General features: G+C 40.7%; 1 protein-coding gene across 4 annotated transcripts in view; it reads left to right on the forward strand.

Annotated features, from left to right (window-relative positions):
• The window catches only part of Arhgap18 (Rho GTPase activating protein 18), a 179,745-nt gene that overhangs the window by 95,127 nt on the left and 66,562 nt on the right, over positions 1-18,056 (forward strand). Inside the window, exon 1 of one of the 4 annotated variants that reach the window (XM_074074970.1) lies at positions 1,812-1,957. The exons of 2 other annotated variants lie outside the window; for them this stretch is intronic. The gene's annotated coding sequence lies outside the window, so the exon portion shown is untranslated. Of the gene's footprint in view, positions 1-1,811; positions 1,958-8,434; positions 8,759-18,056 lie in introns of those variants that run through there. One more of the 4 variants, XM_074074967.1, reaches the window with a different exon arrangement.

Here is an 18,056-nt window from a genome sequence, read left to right on the forward strand (position 1 = left end):
GAAGGGATAGATTTTCCATACTGTGAAGTATGAATATTCTCTACTGAAATGCAGGATAAATGGTTCCATTGATATGTTGGAGTAAGCTTTCTCAAGCTCCTGGTACTTCTGACCTTATTGGGGGCAACTGGAGATGCAGAAAGGACAAACAATAGAAGATAGACATGCAGAAAGTTGGGGCCAGGTATGCTGGGCGCTGGGATAGAGACGCACAACAGCCTCATTGCTTCTTTTCTTCTCTATTCTTTAAGGTCTTACTCCTTTAAATTCTTTAAAAACTTGCTTGTTTTCTATTCTTTAAAGTCCTTTCCTTAGACTCACACTGTCCCATGTTTTCTTTAACCTCTCTTAAAGTCTTGGCCCTCAGACTTGCACTGTTCCGTGTTCCCTTTAAAGTCTCGGTGCTCAGACTTGCAGACAAACAACAGCAGCCGCGTCTAAAAACTGCATTAGCATAACTCTTAAAGTCTTGGTCCTTAGACTTGCACTGTCCCATGTTTCCTCTAATCTCTAGCATAACTCAGCAGCAGCAACCACTGCATCATTCAGCAGCAGTCTCACAAGCAGGCCTCAGGCAGCCAATCAAAATCCCCATCAAAAAACCTTCTGTCCTCCTTCAGCCAGTCTTTTATATCCAGTGATAAACAAGGAGGTGGAGCAACAGTTCTCCAGAAGGGGAGTGACATTGTAACAAGAGAAACCTGCATTCCTACTTCTCTAAATGTAAACAACTTAGAAAAAGCAGCTGTGCTGCATTTTGCCTCTGGCTGTCTTCTACTCAGCCTGTAGATCATTGAACACAGCTGTGCTTATGTCAGGTTTTCATAGGCTTCTCAGAATCGGCTCTCCACAATATGTGATCTTCCTTTTTATTTTAATGGATACACTGTTGCCACTTTAGCTTTGAGTTGGGGAACTTATCTTCCACTCATAAGCTTGCATGATATATTAAAGAATATTTAAAATATTAAAAAGTCTACTGACTGTAGACACCTGCCCTGAGAAAGTAGGAATGCAAAATGAGGCATCCCTTAAGCTATAATGTAGAATTTTGTAGAGTAATTTCATCTTTATAAAGGTTGATATTAGACCAGAAATGTGTGAACTTGTTATCCAGTGTTAATTCTCACTTTGATCTCAAGTAAAATTCTTAGTGAATATTTTGGATTCAAATTTAAGGAGAATTGCAATATAAACTGTCCTTATTTCACTCTAGGAAAAATTACTTTAGGTAAGCACACATGTGTGAGGAGAAAAATGAGGCAAAGGCTGAATGAATAAAGAGACATAAAGTCAAGTGAAAAGGAAAAAGGATGCTGATGTAATTTCTACTTGCAAGGTATAACAGATTGTGCAAGATGAAAAGTAGATGTCATAGTGAGTATGTATAGCTTAAGTTTTATAATACTTGTCTAATTTAGCTAATTAAGGTAATATTGAAAAGTATAAACAAAATAAGTTGCCTACAAAACCAATGACTTGAAACTAGTTTTGCTAACATTTTGGTGTATATTATTTTAGTCATTTTTTCTATTGTCCTTTGAAAAGTACTTATGGTTGGTGTACCAAGTCATCAGAAGAGAGTAGGAATGATCTGTTCTCAAACCCACAGCATACAGTAGGGCTACTCCTGTAATAGTCCCTTCTTCGGACTTGAGGGAATCACGTTTCATTTTTGAATCTTATTGACTATCTTTTGGTTAGTGCAGGTTGAATGTCCTTTATCTGAAATGCTTCACATCAGAAGAGATTCAGCCTTTTGTGTTTGTTTTTTTGTATTGATGTTACAGGTTGAGCATCCTTAATCTGAAAATCTAAAGTCTGAAATGTTCCCAAATATGAAACTTTCTGAGCACTGAAATTTCATGTTTTGAATATTCAAGTTATTTTGAATATTTACTCAACCTCTTACTTGGTCGTTTATGTAAATTGTTTCCAACTCACTTCATCATGCAAGGTAGGTATTGTTATTTCATTTTACAAATAAGGAAATGGGAAGCTGGCCCTGGTGGTTCACACCTGTAATCCTTGCTACTCAGGAGGCAGAGATCAAGAGGCTTAGAGTAGAAGCCAGCCCCGGGCAAACAGTTCTGAGACCCTGTCTGGAAAAAGCCATCACAAAAAAGAAGTGATTCAAGGTGTAGGCCCTGAGTTCAAACCCTAGTACCGCAAAAAAAAAAGAAAAAAAAAAAGGAAATGGATATTCAATGAGGTTAGATGATTTGCCAAAGTTTTATGTTCAAATGCTGAGGGGTTGTGGACTCCAAAACCCACATTTCTCCCTCCACCAGCAGACTCTGTCCTTACACTATCTCGTTGCGATTCTGGGGTTCAGTGAGTGAGCCCAACAGATGATGAACAGTGTGTAGGAAATTGGAGGTTGTTTGGAGGACATTGGCTGTAGTGTGGGGTTAGGGAAAGGAGGGAGGATGTTGTGCAGACAGCGTTCTTGGAGTAGAAGCCTGGTCACTGTACTTTGGGACCAGCGTGAGATGCTTAAGAGAGAAGTGAGATGAGCCGGAGCCAATGCAGGACAAGGTAGGCCAGAGCTCGCTGGTCTTGTGCATTAGATTGAAGGAACTTGGCTCTTCCTGTACTCCCTGCTCTTGGGGTTCGCAATGAGATTTCAAAAAGAATTTAGAGACAGTGAGACGTGCTGAGTTCACAGCATGTTTTTACATTTTTTTGGATGAATATTTGAGTAAACTGATGGTTTTGTGACTAATGGTTGAAGAGACTGTGTTAATACATGTGTTCTTCACCATGCAGTGATAACCTTCAATATAAAAGGTCATGCTGAAATAAACTGTGGCTAGAGACAGTGGGTTTTTACATTATGTCTTGGCTTGGGAAACAGAATTCCCTGTATCTCTAGAAAAGGACTCCTCGAATGAGGGACATGAATATAAACACGATCAGATAAGCTTGCTTGCATGGTAATTTCAAAAGGAGGACAAGGAGTGATTGGAAACTTTAAATATCTGTGGTATCTCTAAATTGCAGACTGACTTGCATTTCCAAGGGCATCTGCAGTACAGAAGGAGAAGAGAATTGGGCATTGTTGTCGGCCTCTTTTCTTTTTTTCTTCCTTTATTGTACTTTTTGGGGGAGGTGGTACTAGGGTCTGAACTCAGGGTCTTGCACTTGCTATGAAGGTGCTCTAGCACTTGAGCCACAACTCCAGCCCTTTTTGCTTTGGTTATTTTTGAGACAGGGTCTTGCATTTTTGCCAAGGAATGCCTGGGTAATGCTCTTCTATTTACCTTTCCTGTGTAGCTGGGATGACAGGTGTGTACTGTACTACCATGTTCAGCTTTTATTGGTTGAGATGGGGTTTTATGAGCTTTTTGCTCTGACTGACCTTGAACTTGCTAGCATTTTTACTACTGTTTTAGATTCCTTTTTATGTTCTTCCTTCCCCTTGATGCAAAAGACACCACTGGTGCTTCCTCCCCTTGCTTTTCCATTGTTCCATCTCCCTCCTCTCCTTTCTTGCTTTTCACTTCTTTTGTGCAGGTGTATTTCTGAATGCCCACTAACCCTCCTACCTTTGGCTAAGAGCCCAGGCAGATGTTATCAGCCTCCTGCCCTTGGCCAGGTGCCATCTGGGAGCTGCTGAGGTTCTACTCAGTTTTTCTTTGCCGTCCATGTGTCTGTTGCCTTCTGCTTGGCAGATCCTGACCCGAGAATAGCCAATGTCCTTCTAGACACTTTGGATTTCAACAAGTATTTCCTGAATGATATCATTATTCATGGGGAAGGGAACTCATGAGAAGACTTCCTGCTTGGGTGCCTTTGAACCAAAGGGGAACAAATACACACACACACACACACACACACACACACACACACGTACACATATATATGCTCATCTGTGTGTCTGACTCAATTTTGTACATTTTAAATGTCTAAATGTTCCATGCAGGAAGTATTTGTTAAAGACATAGGGAACTTCTGGCTTACGGACCAAATAATGGTTGTACTTAATTTCTGAGAAGTATTAAAATATGTCATCATTCTGAAAATGTCAACATGATTTTGAAAACATTGGACAAGAGAGTCCACAGATAGGGTTTTTATTCTATGGGTGGGGCTCCACTTTTGCTTGAGACAGTGTGTAATTCCCCACTTTCTGAGTTGGGAAGAGCGGTTTTTTTTTTTTAATCTGAAAATAAGGAGTAAAAACGAGTTTTAAAAGAATTGATTGTAATTTATAAGTTCCTGGATATTGTGAAGTTTGTTGACACAAGTTTCCCCATTCTTTGTGAGAGTTGCGATTTATTTTTCCTACCAAAGAAATATTTGTAGATAAATTAGATATTTGACTCCCAATATAAAAACTATACTTCATCCTGGATTTAAAGGTGGGGATTTTAAGGACCATCAAAGAATAGGAAATGGGCTTCTAACAGGTACAGGAGAGAAGAATGGTGTTCCCTGTCAACAAGAATATATAACCTCATTTGCGGGATGAGATATATAGACATGAAATGGTTAGTGAACCAGGCAGTGTTATTTACAACTATGCCATTTGTTTTTAATCTCTACCCTGTATTCTCAAAAGAATTTGTGTATGTCTGTATATGGGCATGTATAGTCAGGGTATAAATCAGTTATAATAAGGTGTCTTGTAAGAGAATTAGCAGAAGAGGGAAGGAAGCAGCCTCTAGAGTCAAGTCAAAGGCTTCTCAGGATAGGAGTCACCAGGACGGGCTGAACTGCACGGAGAGGGCCGGGGCATTCTTGGGGAGGAAAGTGGCATGGGAAACTGGCAGATGGTACAAAAGGGGTTTGAGGAGGATTCTATACATTGCTGTAATGCTATGCTTGGGAACTTGTCATTCTTTTGGTGGCCCCTATCTGAGTCCCCAGGCTGGTAGGGGGAAACCTGACCTTCTGAGTCGGAGGCCAAGCTGTCCTCCCACTCACTGCGAAAGAGGGCAATGACTGATGGCTCAGGGATTGATGGTAGGAGCAGCAGCTAAGGCTTCAGGGTGTTCCCGGACTACCTGGGGCATTGATTCCTGGGTGTGGGATATTTTGGGAGCCACCTAGTAAACATTTAATAAAATTCTCTTCTGTGTGGTCAGAGTTAATCTCTGTAACTTGAAGCTAAAAACCCTGATAGAAACAGGTACATATCATTCAGTACTTTCCTCTGTGTCAAAAAGTTGCATGTGTTTTATGGACATAATTTCACTCAAGTCTCACCACAACTCTGAAAAGAGGTAATGTGGTTGGTCCACAGCTCACAGGTAAACAGCCGAGATTCAGAGTCTTTGCCTAAGTTAGCCAGGATCCCACAGGCGACAGTCAGCCAGCCAGGATGTGATCCAGATCTTTCTGTCAGAGACTTCTGCTCTGCTGTCTCCTCTAAGGAGAGTGGGTCATAACACTAACTTCCTGTCAGTGTTTTAGAGTACTTCATTATGAAAGGATTTTTCTGAAAATATAGTTGGTGAGATTTTGTCTCAAATGTAGGTTAGCATTGAATATGGAATTGAAGATACAGTTTTCTGAATTTTGGTCAACTTAGCTTGGTGTACTTGGTGTTGACTTAAAAGCTGAAAATGGATTCTGAAGCCAAACAGGTATTTAGAAGAAGGAAAGAGGCAAATGAAGAGGTGGGGGCAAAGGAGTTTATCACACTCCCCAAAAGTATCTATGCTCTGTCAGGATTGTGCTTGTGCATTAAATTTTCACCATGACTAGGTATTTGCTTGGAACAGTCTGTACCCAAATATCTGCCTGGCTAAACCTTCTTCTTTCCTCCTGACCTTCATTCAAGTCTGCTTGAGTTCCATCTTGTCAGAGACTTCTTCTCTTCCCATCTGTAATAAGTGGACCCCCCCCATTCTCTTAACCCATGTGATTTATTTTTATAGCACTTACCACTACCCGACAAGTTATAAATCTTTTTGTTTATTTTCTGTCTCTTCACTACTCTGGGCTTCATGAGAGCAGTGACTTTGTTTCTGTTCACTGCAGAATCCACAGTGTTTATAATATATGTGGTGTGTAGTAAACACTCAATGAATCATTTTGAGTAAATGAATGCATGTGAAGAAACTGAGACTGAGAGTTTTGGATAACTGTTTAAGATCTCATGGAAAAGGATGAACCGAGGCTTCACATTCAATTCTATGTGACTCCTTCAACACTCCAGCCTCCATGTCCTCCCCGTCAGTAAAGTCCCTCTTGCCTGGGAAAATTGGTATATTTTGCACAATTTGGGTAAGAGGCATCTATTGGGATTTTTGAATTAGAAAAGAACAAATCCCAAGTAGCCAGTCCAACATCCCTAATTTACAAATGAGGAAATACCCATGATCCATTGAGCATAGGTGACTTGATCAAAGTAATATCACCATTACTGATGGAGGAAGGAGCAGAATCCGATCTCCTGTTCAGTCCTGGCCCTATACTCTGTTGCATCTACTTCTTTTTGCCAAAGCAAGCCCTGTTTTGATCAGATTTTGCTTAAATCTGGGTTTGAAATAGTGGGTATGTTATTTTAATGCTATAATATGAATGCAGTAGAGCACAGACTACAACTCAGAGAGCCACAGGGACCAAAGGTAGCACAAAAACAAGCAGGACTGGTAGGGACTGGGGAAAATTGGTATTTTCCCTGATCTATCCCTCCCACCCCCACATGTTACAGAGAAGATGATGATGAACCAATCTAAAAATGCTTAAAACACTCTGCTAGCCAAACAAAACACTTCTGCCTGCCAGGTCTTTTCTGTGGGCGTCCAGTTGTGACTGCTGAATTCTTAGTATGCATTCATAGCCCTCTTGTTTTTTTCATTGGAGTAATTTCAGTAACTGGGAATAGGTTGGGGACCATGCGAAGTGGTATCACCTGTGGCAAATTGTTCTTTGGACTAGCCCAAGGATCAGTGGGTTGGGCTGTCAATGTTCACAAAGAGAAAATAATGACCAATAAAAGGGTATTTATTGCTTATGTTTATGACCCTGGTGATAATGCTGAAGAGTAATGTGTTTCTCTGTCCTAATGCCATCTGTCCTAATGGAGGGTTCTTGGTTAGGCCATTTTCTTACTTCGAGTCAGGAGCCCTCTTAGAGGTTTGGCATGGGTATTAACCACCTGGGTGTTACTGGGAAAAGTACCCAATTTTTCTATTATCATATGCATACTTGGATAGTTAAGGACTGTATTTCAATGTGTAGGCAACAAAGGCTAATCCTCAATGTGCAGAGGATTGTGAACCTGGTTATTTATCTGTTGAAAAACAACAACCTGTGTTGACAGAAAAACAGGGATGGGTTCACTTGTATTTATCACTTGTGTGTTTTTGAGCACAAATGCCGCTTTTATGATGGAGGAACTGGGTAGTATAAGTAATAAAAACTTCATTTAATTAACATTTGCATTTGAAATGTAGCATGAGAAATCTCCTCCTTTCTCAGCAGGTTTTAGACCTTTAAATTTCTTATTAGGATTGAGATGTGTTGGAATTAAAAGTTGGAAGAGTTAATCATACTACCTTTCATTCATACATTCAATTTAGCCTAGTGTGCCTCTCTGTAATTTTGGATTTTTGTTTTGTTTTGTTTGAGATAGGGTCTCACCATGTAATCCAGGCTGACCTCCTGCCTCAGCATCCTAAGTGCTGGAATTACAGATGTGTAGCACCACACCTGGCTGTGTATTTAAATAGTGCCAATTGCAGAGCCCAGTGATTCACATAGGTATCCGGAAACAGCTAACTTTGCATATGTGGCTGGACAGATGTGCCTATGAATCCTGTTTACTGATGCAGAAAAAAGGGTTCTACCTGGGGACTTGGTGTCACTAGAAGGAGACCATTTAACAGGCAACTTTGCTGTAGAGGGAGGCATTTATTACAGGGGAAGATGCCATAGAAGTTTCCCCAGGAGTTCAGTATGGGAAGAACAACAACACCTCTCCAGTTCCATATTGGTGCATAATTTAAAGCAGGAGGCTGACAATAGACAAATTGCACCCACTTCAGAAGGAGAGTGCGAGTGGACACTGCGGATTTGTTCCAGGGCACTCAGCAGTAGGCACTGTGCCCTAATGGGCACTTCCCTCTAGGCAGCCGTTGCTGCTGAAAGAGCAGCCTGTCCTTGTCTGCTGGCTTTCATCTTCTGCCATATTGGTATTCATGTGCATCAGCCCTGCATAAAAGAGCACAGCTTGCTATTCCTGCCTTGCTTCTGTGACCTGCAGTAAAACCATTTAAAACTGTATTTTAAGGCTTTTACAAGGAATAGTAATTATGCACAGTGGTTTCTAATCATTTGGTATATAGCTGGAAGCATTCAGAGGCTCTTAAGTCTGGGGCACAGCAGCTTGCGTTGACCTTGGGAGGGGCTCTGGGCTGCAAAGGCATTGCACTCTGGGTGTGTGTGTGTGTGTGTGTGTGTGTGTGTGTGTGTGTGTATGTTTCTGGTGGCAACACCAAGCAACTGGGACAGCGTCACCTGGGAAACAGGGGACACAGACTGCTTGGTGGACTTGAAACCAGCTTTAAGTAGCTACTGGATTCCAAACAAAACTTCAGGCAAGTTGTCTGCCCTGGTGAGCTAGAGGGCTAAGGGCGAAGAATGGAATGGGATGGAACATTATCAGGGGACAATTGGGAGTAGAAACGAATCTCACCTTGCTGCCAGCTTGGATCAGAGAATCATAGCTGGGAATCTTAACTGGAAGAAAACATCTTGTTTCCAGGCCCTCATTTTCCAGCTGAGGAGGCTGTGGTGTGCAGAGGTGAGATGACTCCATGATGCCAGATGGCCCCTGGCGAAGCCTGCCTAAAATCCATATCTCTGACCACTTCCCTGCTTTGGTTACCTCTGGCCCAGCATGCTGGGGCCTTTAAATTTGTTCTCATTTAAAGAAAGTCATGGTACATATTTATTTACAAAAAATCAGGGGGAAAAACAGTAGAGGAGGAAGAATAAGCAAAGTCATCCATAATTCAACTATCATTAATTTTATATTCATAAGCACACATTTTAAATATTTTTAATAATAATAAGTTAGCAAGAAAACAATTGCTGTTTCAAATCCTTTCTTAACGTTTCTATTTGCTTCTGCGTTTACTGATGTCAGATTTGTTTTTGTTGTCTATCATCACTGAATATTAAATGTTAATATGAATTTGTTTAAGCCTAAGTAGTAGCTGTTTATTTTGCATTTGCTTTTGGCAGTACTTGGATCTGAACTCAGGGACTTGCCCTTTTTTGCTTTAGCTATTTTTCAGGTAGGGTCTGGTAGGTTTTCCCACCAGTTGGCCTAAAACAGAGATCCTCCTACCTACAGCCTTCCACATTGCTAGGATAACAGGTATACACTACCCTATCTGGTTTATTAGTTGAGATAGGGTCTTGCTAACTTTTTCCCCTAGGAGGCTGGCCTCAAACCACAATCCAGTCAATCTCAGCCTCCCAAGTAGCTGGGATTATAGACTTGAGCCATTACTGCCCAGCTAGTAAAAGCTCTTTATGCCTTTAATGTAGATTCAGAATTCCTCTTTTTCTTCTTGCTTGTTTTTGCTTAACATACTTACCTAGTGATTCCTTGTTTACCTTTATGATAATCCTTTATTTCAGTTCTACCCCCCACACCACATGGATTCCTTTATCCTGGGTGAATTTGTTCTCCCTGTGTAAGTCTTTTTCAGTCTCATAGTTTTAACTCTCATGTATATTCTAGTGATTCCAACATTATCCTGCAGCCAGTAACTCTTTCCTGGCCACCCGGTCCAAGTGTCTGGAGCATTTCTTTAATGCACTTTAATACACTCTGGAGACCCCTGTGGATCTTGTTAAAAATGCAAATTAGGATTCAGCTCTTCTGAAGTGAGGTCTGACATTCTGCTTTTCAGACAGACTGGAGAATGGTGCTGCTGGTGTAAGGCTGAAGGGACCCTCCCCTCTGTCCTCTGAAGGTTCAGTGATTGAGTCAGCTGGAACAAAGTGACAATGGACTGGTGAGCAGGAGAAGAGGCAGGGGTACAGATTTACATGCATACAGGAAAGGGAGCACCCAATAGCCCAATGAGATTTAGAAGCTCACATATTCTCTTCGGGGGCCAGAAGAAAGTGGGGGCTGCAGGCCTTTTAGAGGAAGTAAATAATGGGGGTGGAGTGGGGATGAATAGGCCCGAAAAACAGACAAAGTTTACCTGGGTTCTGGGTGTAGTGGGTTATAAATGTGTATCACCACTCCTGGCATTCAACTGTAATCTTCCCTGCGAGTTAACATTTGGGATCTTCTGGGGGATCTGGTGTTTAGGGTGGATAAAGGAAATTGAGAAAGAAGCCCTTCCTGTACTTCGGGAGGGAAAGAAGGGCAAAGAGATAGTGGGGGTGGAAGGTCAGAGAACTTGGATCTCCTTTGCCTCAAGGCATCCAGCATGCAGAGCACCATCCTTTGGTGTGTTGTTTTCTGAGCCTTAACAAGTCCTTAAAACACAGCGGATAGCAAGAGTCCCAGCAAGCCTGAAATCCAGCAGGTATGCATCCTCTGTCAAAGGTGCTCCCCTTCCCCCACCACAGTTCTGAGGGTTGCACTCAGGACCTTGTGCTTCCTAGGCGCCACACCCTCATTTCTCTTTCCTTTCTTCCTTTTCCTAGTTAATGACTGCCATTTGCTCTCCTGTCTAAGACTTAATCACTTCTCCATCCACCCTCTTATCTAAGAACAAACTGCACAATCATCTTTTCCTAATGCATTTTGAGTCTACTTGGGAAAAGCTTCTTGAATTTGTCCTTCCACTGTGTTTCCCAGTGACCTGGATTCAGATCCTTATATCTCTCGGGGTCTCTTAGCTCCAGGGCATCCTGGTTTAGAGCTATCTTCCTAAATATGCATTCAATTGCAACATGAGCTGTCTTCCTCACCTTTGCCTGTCGTGCAGCCTGTTTTCTAAGTTTTTCAATAGAACAAGCAAGGTCGACAGAACTTGGCTCTAGTCTTTTTTCCCAGGTGCCTCCCCAGCACCACTGCTGAGTGCAGACTGTCCGAATTACTGTCCTGGAATTCTCCAAACCCATTGTGCTTGTGTGGCTGCTTCTACCCAGCATGCCTATCTTACCTCATTCTACCTAGCAAACTCCCAATCTGCCTTCAGGATCCAGCCCCTGTCGATATTCTGTGAAGTGTTTAACACGTCTGCTCTCTAGAGCTTGTGACTTCCCTGATCTGGGATGGCATAGCTGTTACTACTTAGAATAATGTATTGTAGTTTGATGCCTTCTGAATTTTAGACCTATTTCATCTGAAATGTGTCTGCAATCTTACTGTTTAGTGTAATGGGATTAAAGTAGGCTTTCACTAAGCATTTGTTGACTCGATCAAAAACAAATATTCTGCCTGGTGCTGGTGGCTCATGCCTGTAATCCTAGCTACTCAATAGGCAGAGATCAGGAGGATTGCAGTTTGAAGCCAGCCCATGCAAATAGGTCGTGAGACCTTATATGGAGAAAACCCTTCACAAAAAAAGGGCTGGTGGCTCAAGGTGTAGACCCTGAGTTCAAGCCCCAGTACTGAAAAAAAAAAAAAAAAAGAAAGAAATTCTGTAGAGAAATGGCATTCTTTCACACGTTGGCAGTAGAAGGAAATGATAACAGTAGTGTACATTGCTGTATATGAGAAGAACCTGCCTCATTCATTCTGCAGCCACTCTGTCAATGTGGAAACCACATGTGGTTATTGAACATTTGAAATATGCTGTTTTAAACTGAGTAGTGAAAGTGTAAATTACAGATAGAATTTTTTTTTGCGGGGCTGGGTTTGAACTCAGGGCTTCACACTTGCAAAGCAGCACTCTACTGCTTGAGCCACTTCTCCAGTCTGTTTTGCTCTGGTTATTTTGGAAATGGGGGTTTCAAGAACTATTTCCCTGGGCTAGTCTCAAACTGAGATCCTCCTGATCTAGGCCTTCCAAGTAGCTAGGATTATAGGCATGAGCCACCAGCGTGTGGCTTACAGATAGAATTTTAAGGATGTAGAATGAAATGAAGGATTTCATTAATTTTTATATTGATTACATGTTGAAATGATAATAATTTGCCTACATATGGTTAAAGTACATTAACATTAATTTTTTTTTCTTTTTAATGCAGGGAGTAGAAAATTTAAATGACTTATTTTTTAATTTCTATTTCTGATGTAACATAGCAATTTACTCAGCCACATTTAAAACAACTCTAGAAGTTTTCCTAGCACCCCTCAGTGGTGCTTTCTAAGATCTGTCAAGTGTTTACTGCTTAGCTGTGTTTTCATTCTTAGGAGTTATTGATTTTAAAATGAATTTGTTTATGTGAAGATGCTACCAGTGAACTCAGTTCTTCAAGTTGTGTCTTAGAGATGATTTTTTTTCCATTACCATATGTCAGATATTAATTTCACCTATAAATATAAAACTCAAAAAAAGTCTTTTCACTATGAGCAGGGGAATAATAAGAAATGGAAAATGCAGCCAGATGTCTCTGGCATGCCTCTAATCCCAGCACTGAGGAGACTGAGGCAGGAGGATCACAAGTCAGTTTGAGGTCAGCCTGAGCTACATAAGACCTTGTAAAAAAAATAAATAAAATGGAAAGTGAGAAATTTTAATACAAGATTTCCAATCCACATCCTCAAGCCTGCTGTCCGCATACTTTCTCACTTCTGCTGGCTCAGAATCCTACTGCATTGTGCACATCATCAGCTTTTCAATGTTTAAAGCTTTAGGGTTGTCTCACTTAAAAAAAAATTTTTTTTTTTGAGTTTTAAACTGGAGGTGACTAAGGCATTAATTTTTTTTTCTCTAATCATGGATTCCTTTCTGAGCACTTTATTTGCTAGATCTCTAAATGTCAAACAGATCAAAAGAAAGCTGCTGTGGCTGAAGGGTAGGTGGGGGGACAGAGGGGCCTTCCCTGCCATCTTAGTTTCTCCTTTGAAAAATGGAGCCAAGTGGCAGGCTGAATTAAGGCTTTACGGGGAAAAGTCAATGCTAACAGATTAGAGTTACATAATTTTTAGAATAGCAGGAAACTTGAGGTATTGTCCTTTCTTTTGTAAGATGAATGTATCTGTCATGCTCACACAATGAACAGGAGAGCTGGAGATTGGCCAAGTTCTTTTGTCTCCCATTAGAATCTTCTTTCCCAACTACACTGTGATAATCACGTAAGAAATAGTCTTTCTTGGACCATTAGTATGGGCTAACAAAGATGATGACACTTTAGTTATAAGAACCTACTGGAGATAAGAATTGGGTACACAGGCTATGATCCATGGAGCTGTAGTCCCATGTGAGGATTAGTTAGGGATGGCTAATAAATTTCTCCTCTCCTGCGTACTCCATTGCATATTGCAATGTGCTGATTAGAGTTTAAAATGGCCCAATGAATTATGCAAAAACCGTTTCTGCAGGAGGGGTTGTCTTGCAGCCTAATGCTACACAGATGGAAAGATCCTCTTTTAATCATTGTTCTCACGATACTTGGAAGCTTTTTGAGGAATAAGCATGAAGAAGTGGAAGTGAATGGCCTTCAGCAGCAAATGAATTCCTTCTGCAGAGAGGAACTGAAATGTATTTGTGATGCACGTGGCTGCCCAGTGTTTGAATGAGCATCCTTGTCACTTGAGATTCACACTCAGAAGCAAAATGTCTCTTGAAATACTTGAATTTTAGATGATTCCAAGGGAGAAATTACTTCTGCAAGCCTAACCCAACATGTATTATTATTACTTTCAAAAAATGGTGACAATGAGTGTTGAAATGCCAATTCACTCCAATCAAGAAAACATGCAAATTACCTCTCTCTGATCCTTACTACTGCACTACTGCAGTTAGTTAGCACCCCTTACTTTTATTAGCATAATATTAATGTAAATGATTGGCAAAGGCTTTCTGAAAAAGCAGAGCCATGGAAGGCAATTAATAACTCTGCTCATTTCCTCAATATGGAAGAAAAACCATTTCTGATTAGAACTCTGTTATCTGTGCCGAGGACCTCCTACCTGGCCCTACACAGGTACTTGCTTCGAAAATCAATGTCAGCTTGGAGCTGTCCCTTGCAGAGCAAGTACCAATCTGAAAATGGCTCAAAGGGAACATTTCAGAACAAAGATGACCTGCTGTTACAGGTAGTAGTTCTGATTCAGATGCAGTTAGGAATGTGTGTTCTATCTCAGCACTCAGGAGGCTGAGTCAGCTATGTAGTGAGACCATGTTTTAAAAAAAAAAAAATGCACTTCAAAACAAATGTACTGAGGCACTGTCTTTTAAAATAAGGGAGGAAAAAGGAAAGGAGTGATATTCATTGATCAACTTAAGGTACAGTAAAGGAGCAAGTTAAAACTGTTCAGCAAAGGGGTTAGTACAAAGAGGACACTGATTAATTCTTTATTTGCTCAGAGGAAGTGGACTTAAATTGAAGGGAAGTAAAGTTGAATCAAACAACAGGAAGACATGGTTGGCTCTGGGCAGAGCTTTACAAAAGTAGAACAAGGTAGAACAAGAGACTGGAATTTCCCTTTTTGCCTCCCCTGACTGTGCCACATTTTTTCCACATTCTGGCATCTTGTTATGGCCTGGTTTAGCTGGAAATGAGCCCTGAACACCTGGTGTCTTCACAGCCATCCACACCACGCCTGTGCTGCTCCTATTGTTCTTTTCCTACCTGCTTTAAACGCAGACTCAGACCAGAAGGAAACCCAGTACAGCTTTGCACTTCAGCAGCAACGTGTATAATTTCTTGCAGTTAAGGGGGAGTCAGTATTTGTTGAATGAATGTTGGAATCATAACTTGGTGTCTGTTTATTATTAGCAATCAAGAGCACAAGTTCTATAGTGTCACTCCACGAAAAACACTGTAGAATAAAGGAAACTTTATTCAAATTCTACTGTGTCCCCTTCCCTATTTAAAATGGAAAATATATATGTTGGAGTGTAGCTCAGTGGCAAAATGTGTGTTTAGCATGCACAGGACTTGGGGTTCAATCCTCAGCGCGCGCGCACACACACACACAATAGGAATGGAAAATATGCATTGTCTATTGATTTCATTTTAAACCATAATTATGGTTATGAAAAAATAAAAGCTAAATACAAAATTCCAATTCATATCTATAAAGAATTCTAATGCAGGCATTGTTGTTCAGTAAAGCCACTGGATTTAGAATTTAATGTTCTTTGTCTGTGAGTTGTGGGCATGACTCGAGTGGTACAGCGCCTGCCTGGCAAGTGCAAGTTCAACCCCCAGTACCTCAAAGAAAAAAAAAGTTAGTGTTTCTCTATTAGACTGTGAAAGTATGATAAGGGCCTCACAATGCTTGTCTTATAAAAGTTGTGCGTTTTACTTTATAGAACTTGCTTCACCAAATAACCAAAGTCTTTTATGATGTGGGAACCCTCAATAATTGACCCTCAGACACCTGAGTTTAAAAAAAAAGAAAGAAAGAAAAAGTAGCAGGAAAAAATTCTAAGTCTTGGATCTTTACCATAGAGAATCTGCCAACTTAGATCTTTCTGTAGATGATCCTGGCAAAATAGTAAAGGAAGCTCGGTCTTTGATGCCATCACCCGTACTGGCTCCCAGGCCTGTGGTACCCACTGCACAAATGCTGACTTGTGCCCTAAAGGGCATTCCAATGCTCTTCTGCCTTTCATCTGCTCCTTTTAGAACTTACTCAGACCGTCCTGGTCTCTAGAGTCTCGGTTCTCTATTCCGTAGCAAATTGGTTAGTGTCTTCTGTAGTAATGGCTTTCTGAGACAACAGTTCTTGCTTCTACCATTCATTCTTGGTGAGCAGGGGACAAAGGCACCACACCTGGCTGAGATATGAGCTCCTAGGAGCCTTGGCCTGTATAGAATCTGGGGCTCAGGAAGATTGATCTAGCAGGTGGCTGTGTGGGGAGAAATAGAGCTCAGAGATCCTGGATGGTTGCTTTATAGGGACGGCACAGAAGAGAATCCAGGCATGGAGCAAGGGGGACAGCAGAGGAGAGCACAGATGCGGAAATATGAATGGTCTCTGTTGTTTTCAGTTATAGCTGTTAATTGATTATCTTCCCTTATCTCGCCTCCTCTCCATCCTGTAGCTCTTGTAATTACATTTAGGATATCTCAGATTTGTTTTTTCTCTCATCAATCTCATTTACAAAGAAAAATTTTGTAGAATCTAGTGACTGACTGCTACTGCTGAGGACATTTAGTGGGAAACATGGATAAATTGTTTCTATCCCCTCTCATCACCCTAGTAGAGATGACTTTTAGCACCTGGCTTATAAAAAATACTTGTGGCCTTTCATACTTATTATTGAAACATTGTAGCATTTGAAGGTCATTTTGTAGCTACCCTTAAAATTATTCTTTCCACCTTATAGAAAGCAGCTTTCTTTTTCTTTTTCTTTTTCTTTTTTCCTCCTTCTATGTAGGTAATTGTCTACTACTGGCTGCTGTTCTTAATTGTTAACTGTTACCATTCACCAACATTACTTTATATGTACCCTCTCCCCTTTTATTGTCTAACACACAGATATCCTTTCACTTTTAAATTTTTCTTCCTAGTGTTTGGCTGGCAGAAGGTTGGTTTTATATTCTGATAGCCTCACTGAGATATGAGGTGGTTTTCTACTTTATTGCAGTAGATAATCACAAAGAACTCAGAACGTGAATAATAATACTCTTGCCTCTTTAACAATATGCCTATGTATTTAGCTTTGATTATTATCGAAAGGTTTTGTTTTTGTTTTTTATTTATTTATTTTTTGTTTTATTATTGTGCTGGGTGTGGGTGTGGGTACATTGTGGCATTTACAAAAGTTCTTATAATGTGTCAAATATACCATACTTGAGTTCACCCCCTCCATCATTCATTGTTTTTTTTTAAACTCAAGTTTGCCATATGCACATGTTTTTATTAGCTGAGGCAGGAGAATTGGGAGTTCAAGGTCAGTCTGTCTCAAAAAAGAAAAAACAACAAAACAAAGAAGTCAAGAAAAAAAAAGAAAGTTGGGGTTAATATGTATATAAAAGTCCTATGGAGGACTAGATTTGCCTATAGGAAAAGGTAAGAACAATATTATATTTACTACTATTCTTCCATTAGAATAGCAATGTTGTATTGTATCAAGAAATACTTTGTTAGTACTTCCGTAATGGCAGGTATTATGAGTTCAATAGCATCATGGGCGGTAGAAAGACCTTTGGTTTCCATTAGTGAATCTTCTCTTAATTTCACCCCTACACATGTACTGAGAATTGGAGAGATTCCTCAGAAAGGAAAGAGGAGCACAGCTTTGAAACTGAAAAAGGAAGATTTGGCTTTTCTAGTGCAATAAAAATAAATGAATAAAAAATTGGCCAAAATTTTGGATGCTGATGACTACCTTTGAAGTCGCATTCCTGTCACAAAGTAAGAATCAAATGCAGTTTTGAGGAAGCTAGGGTCTGTCAGGAAGAAACAGCTTTGATAAAGAACGAGTCAGTGGACTTCATGCAAACCCAGGAGGCGTGTAAGAAGCAACCAGGGGAGAAGGAGGGATTCCAGGAAGGATATCTTGGTACATTTGTGCTGCCAAACCAAAAATACCATAATCTAGGAGGCTTATAAAACAATAATTTTTTTTCTCACAGTGCTGGAGACTTGGAAATTCATGATCAATATAGTGGCAGAGGCAGATGCAGTGAGGGCTCTCTAATCCCAGCACTCAGGAAGCTGAGGTAGGAGGATCATGAGTTTGAGGGCAGCCTGGGCTACGTAGAGAGACCCTGTCTCAAACAAACAAAATGACTCTGGCTGACTCTGAGTCTGTGTGCTGAGAGCCTTCTTTCTCTTAGGGGTTGCTTCTCATTTTGTCCTTGCTTGTGGAATGGCAAGGTCACTCTCTGGGGCCTCCTTTACAAGGACCAAAGGTCCCAGCAAATAAAAGATTTCAACACAGGAATTTGGGGGGGTGACATAAATATTTGGACTTTAGTAAGGAGCAATGGAGGTAATCTCAAGCTATAGGTCTATCTTTGGGGAAATGATTGTTTGAGTAGGGGATGAGTTGAGGATGAGT

Source organism: Castor canadensis, chromosome 1 (assembly GCF_047511655.1).
Source record: "Castor canadensis chromosome 1, mCasCan1.hap1v2, whole genome shotgun sequence".
In the NCBI taxonomy this organism is placed as follows: Eukaryota; Metazoa; Chordata; class Mammalia; order Rodentia; family Castoridae; genus Castor; species Castor canadensis.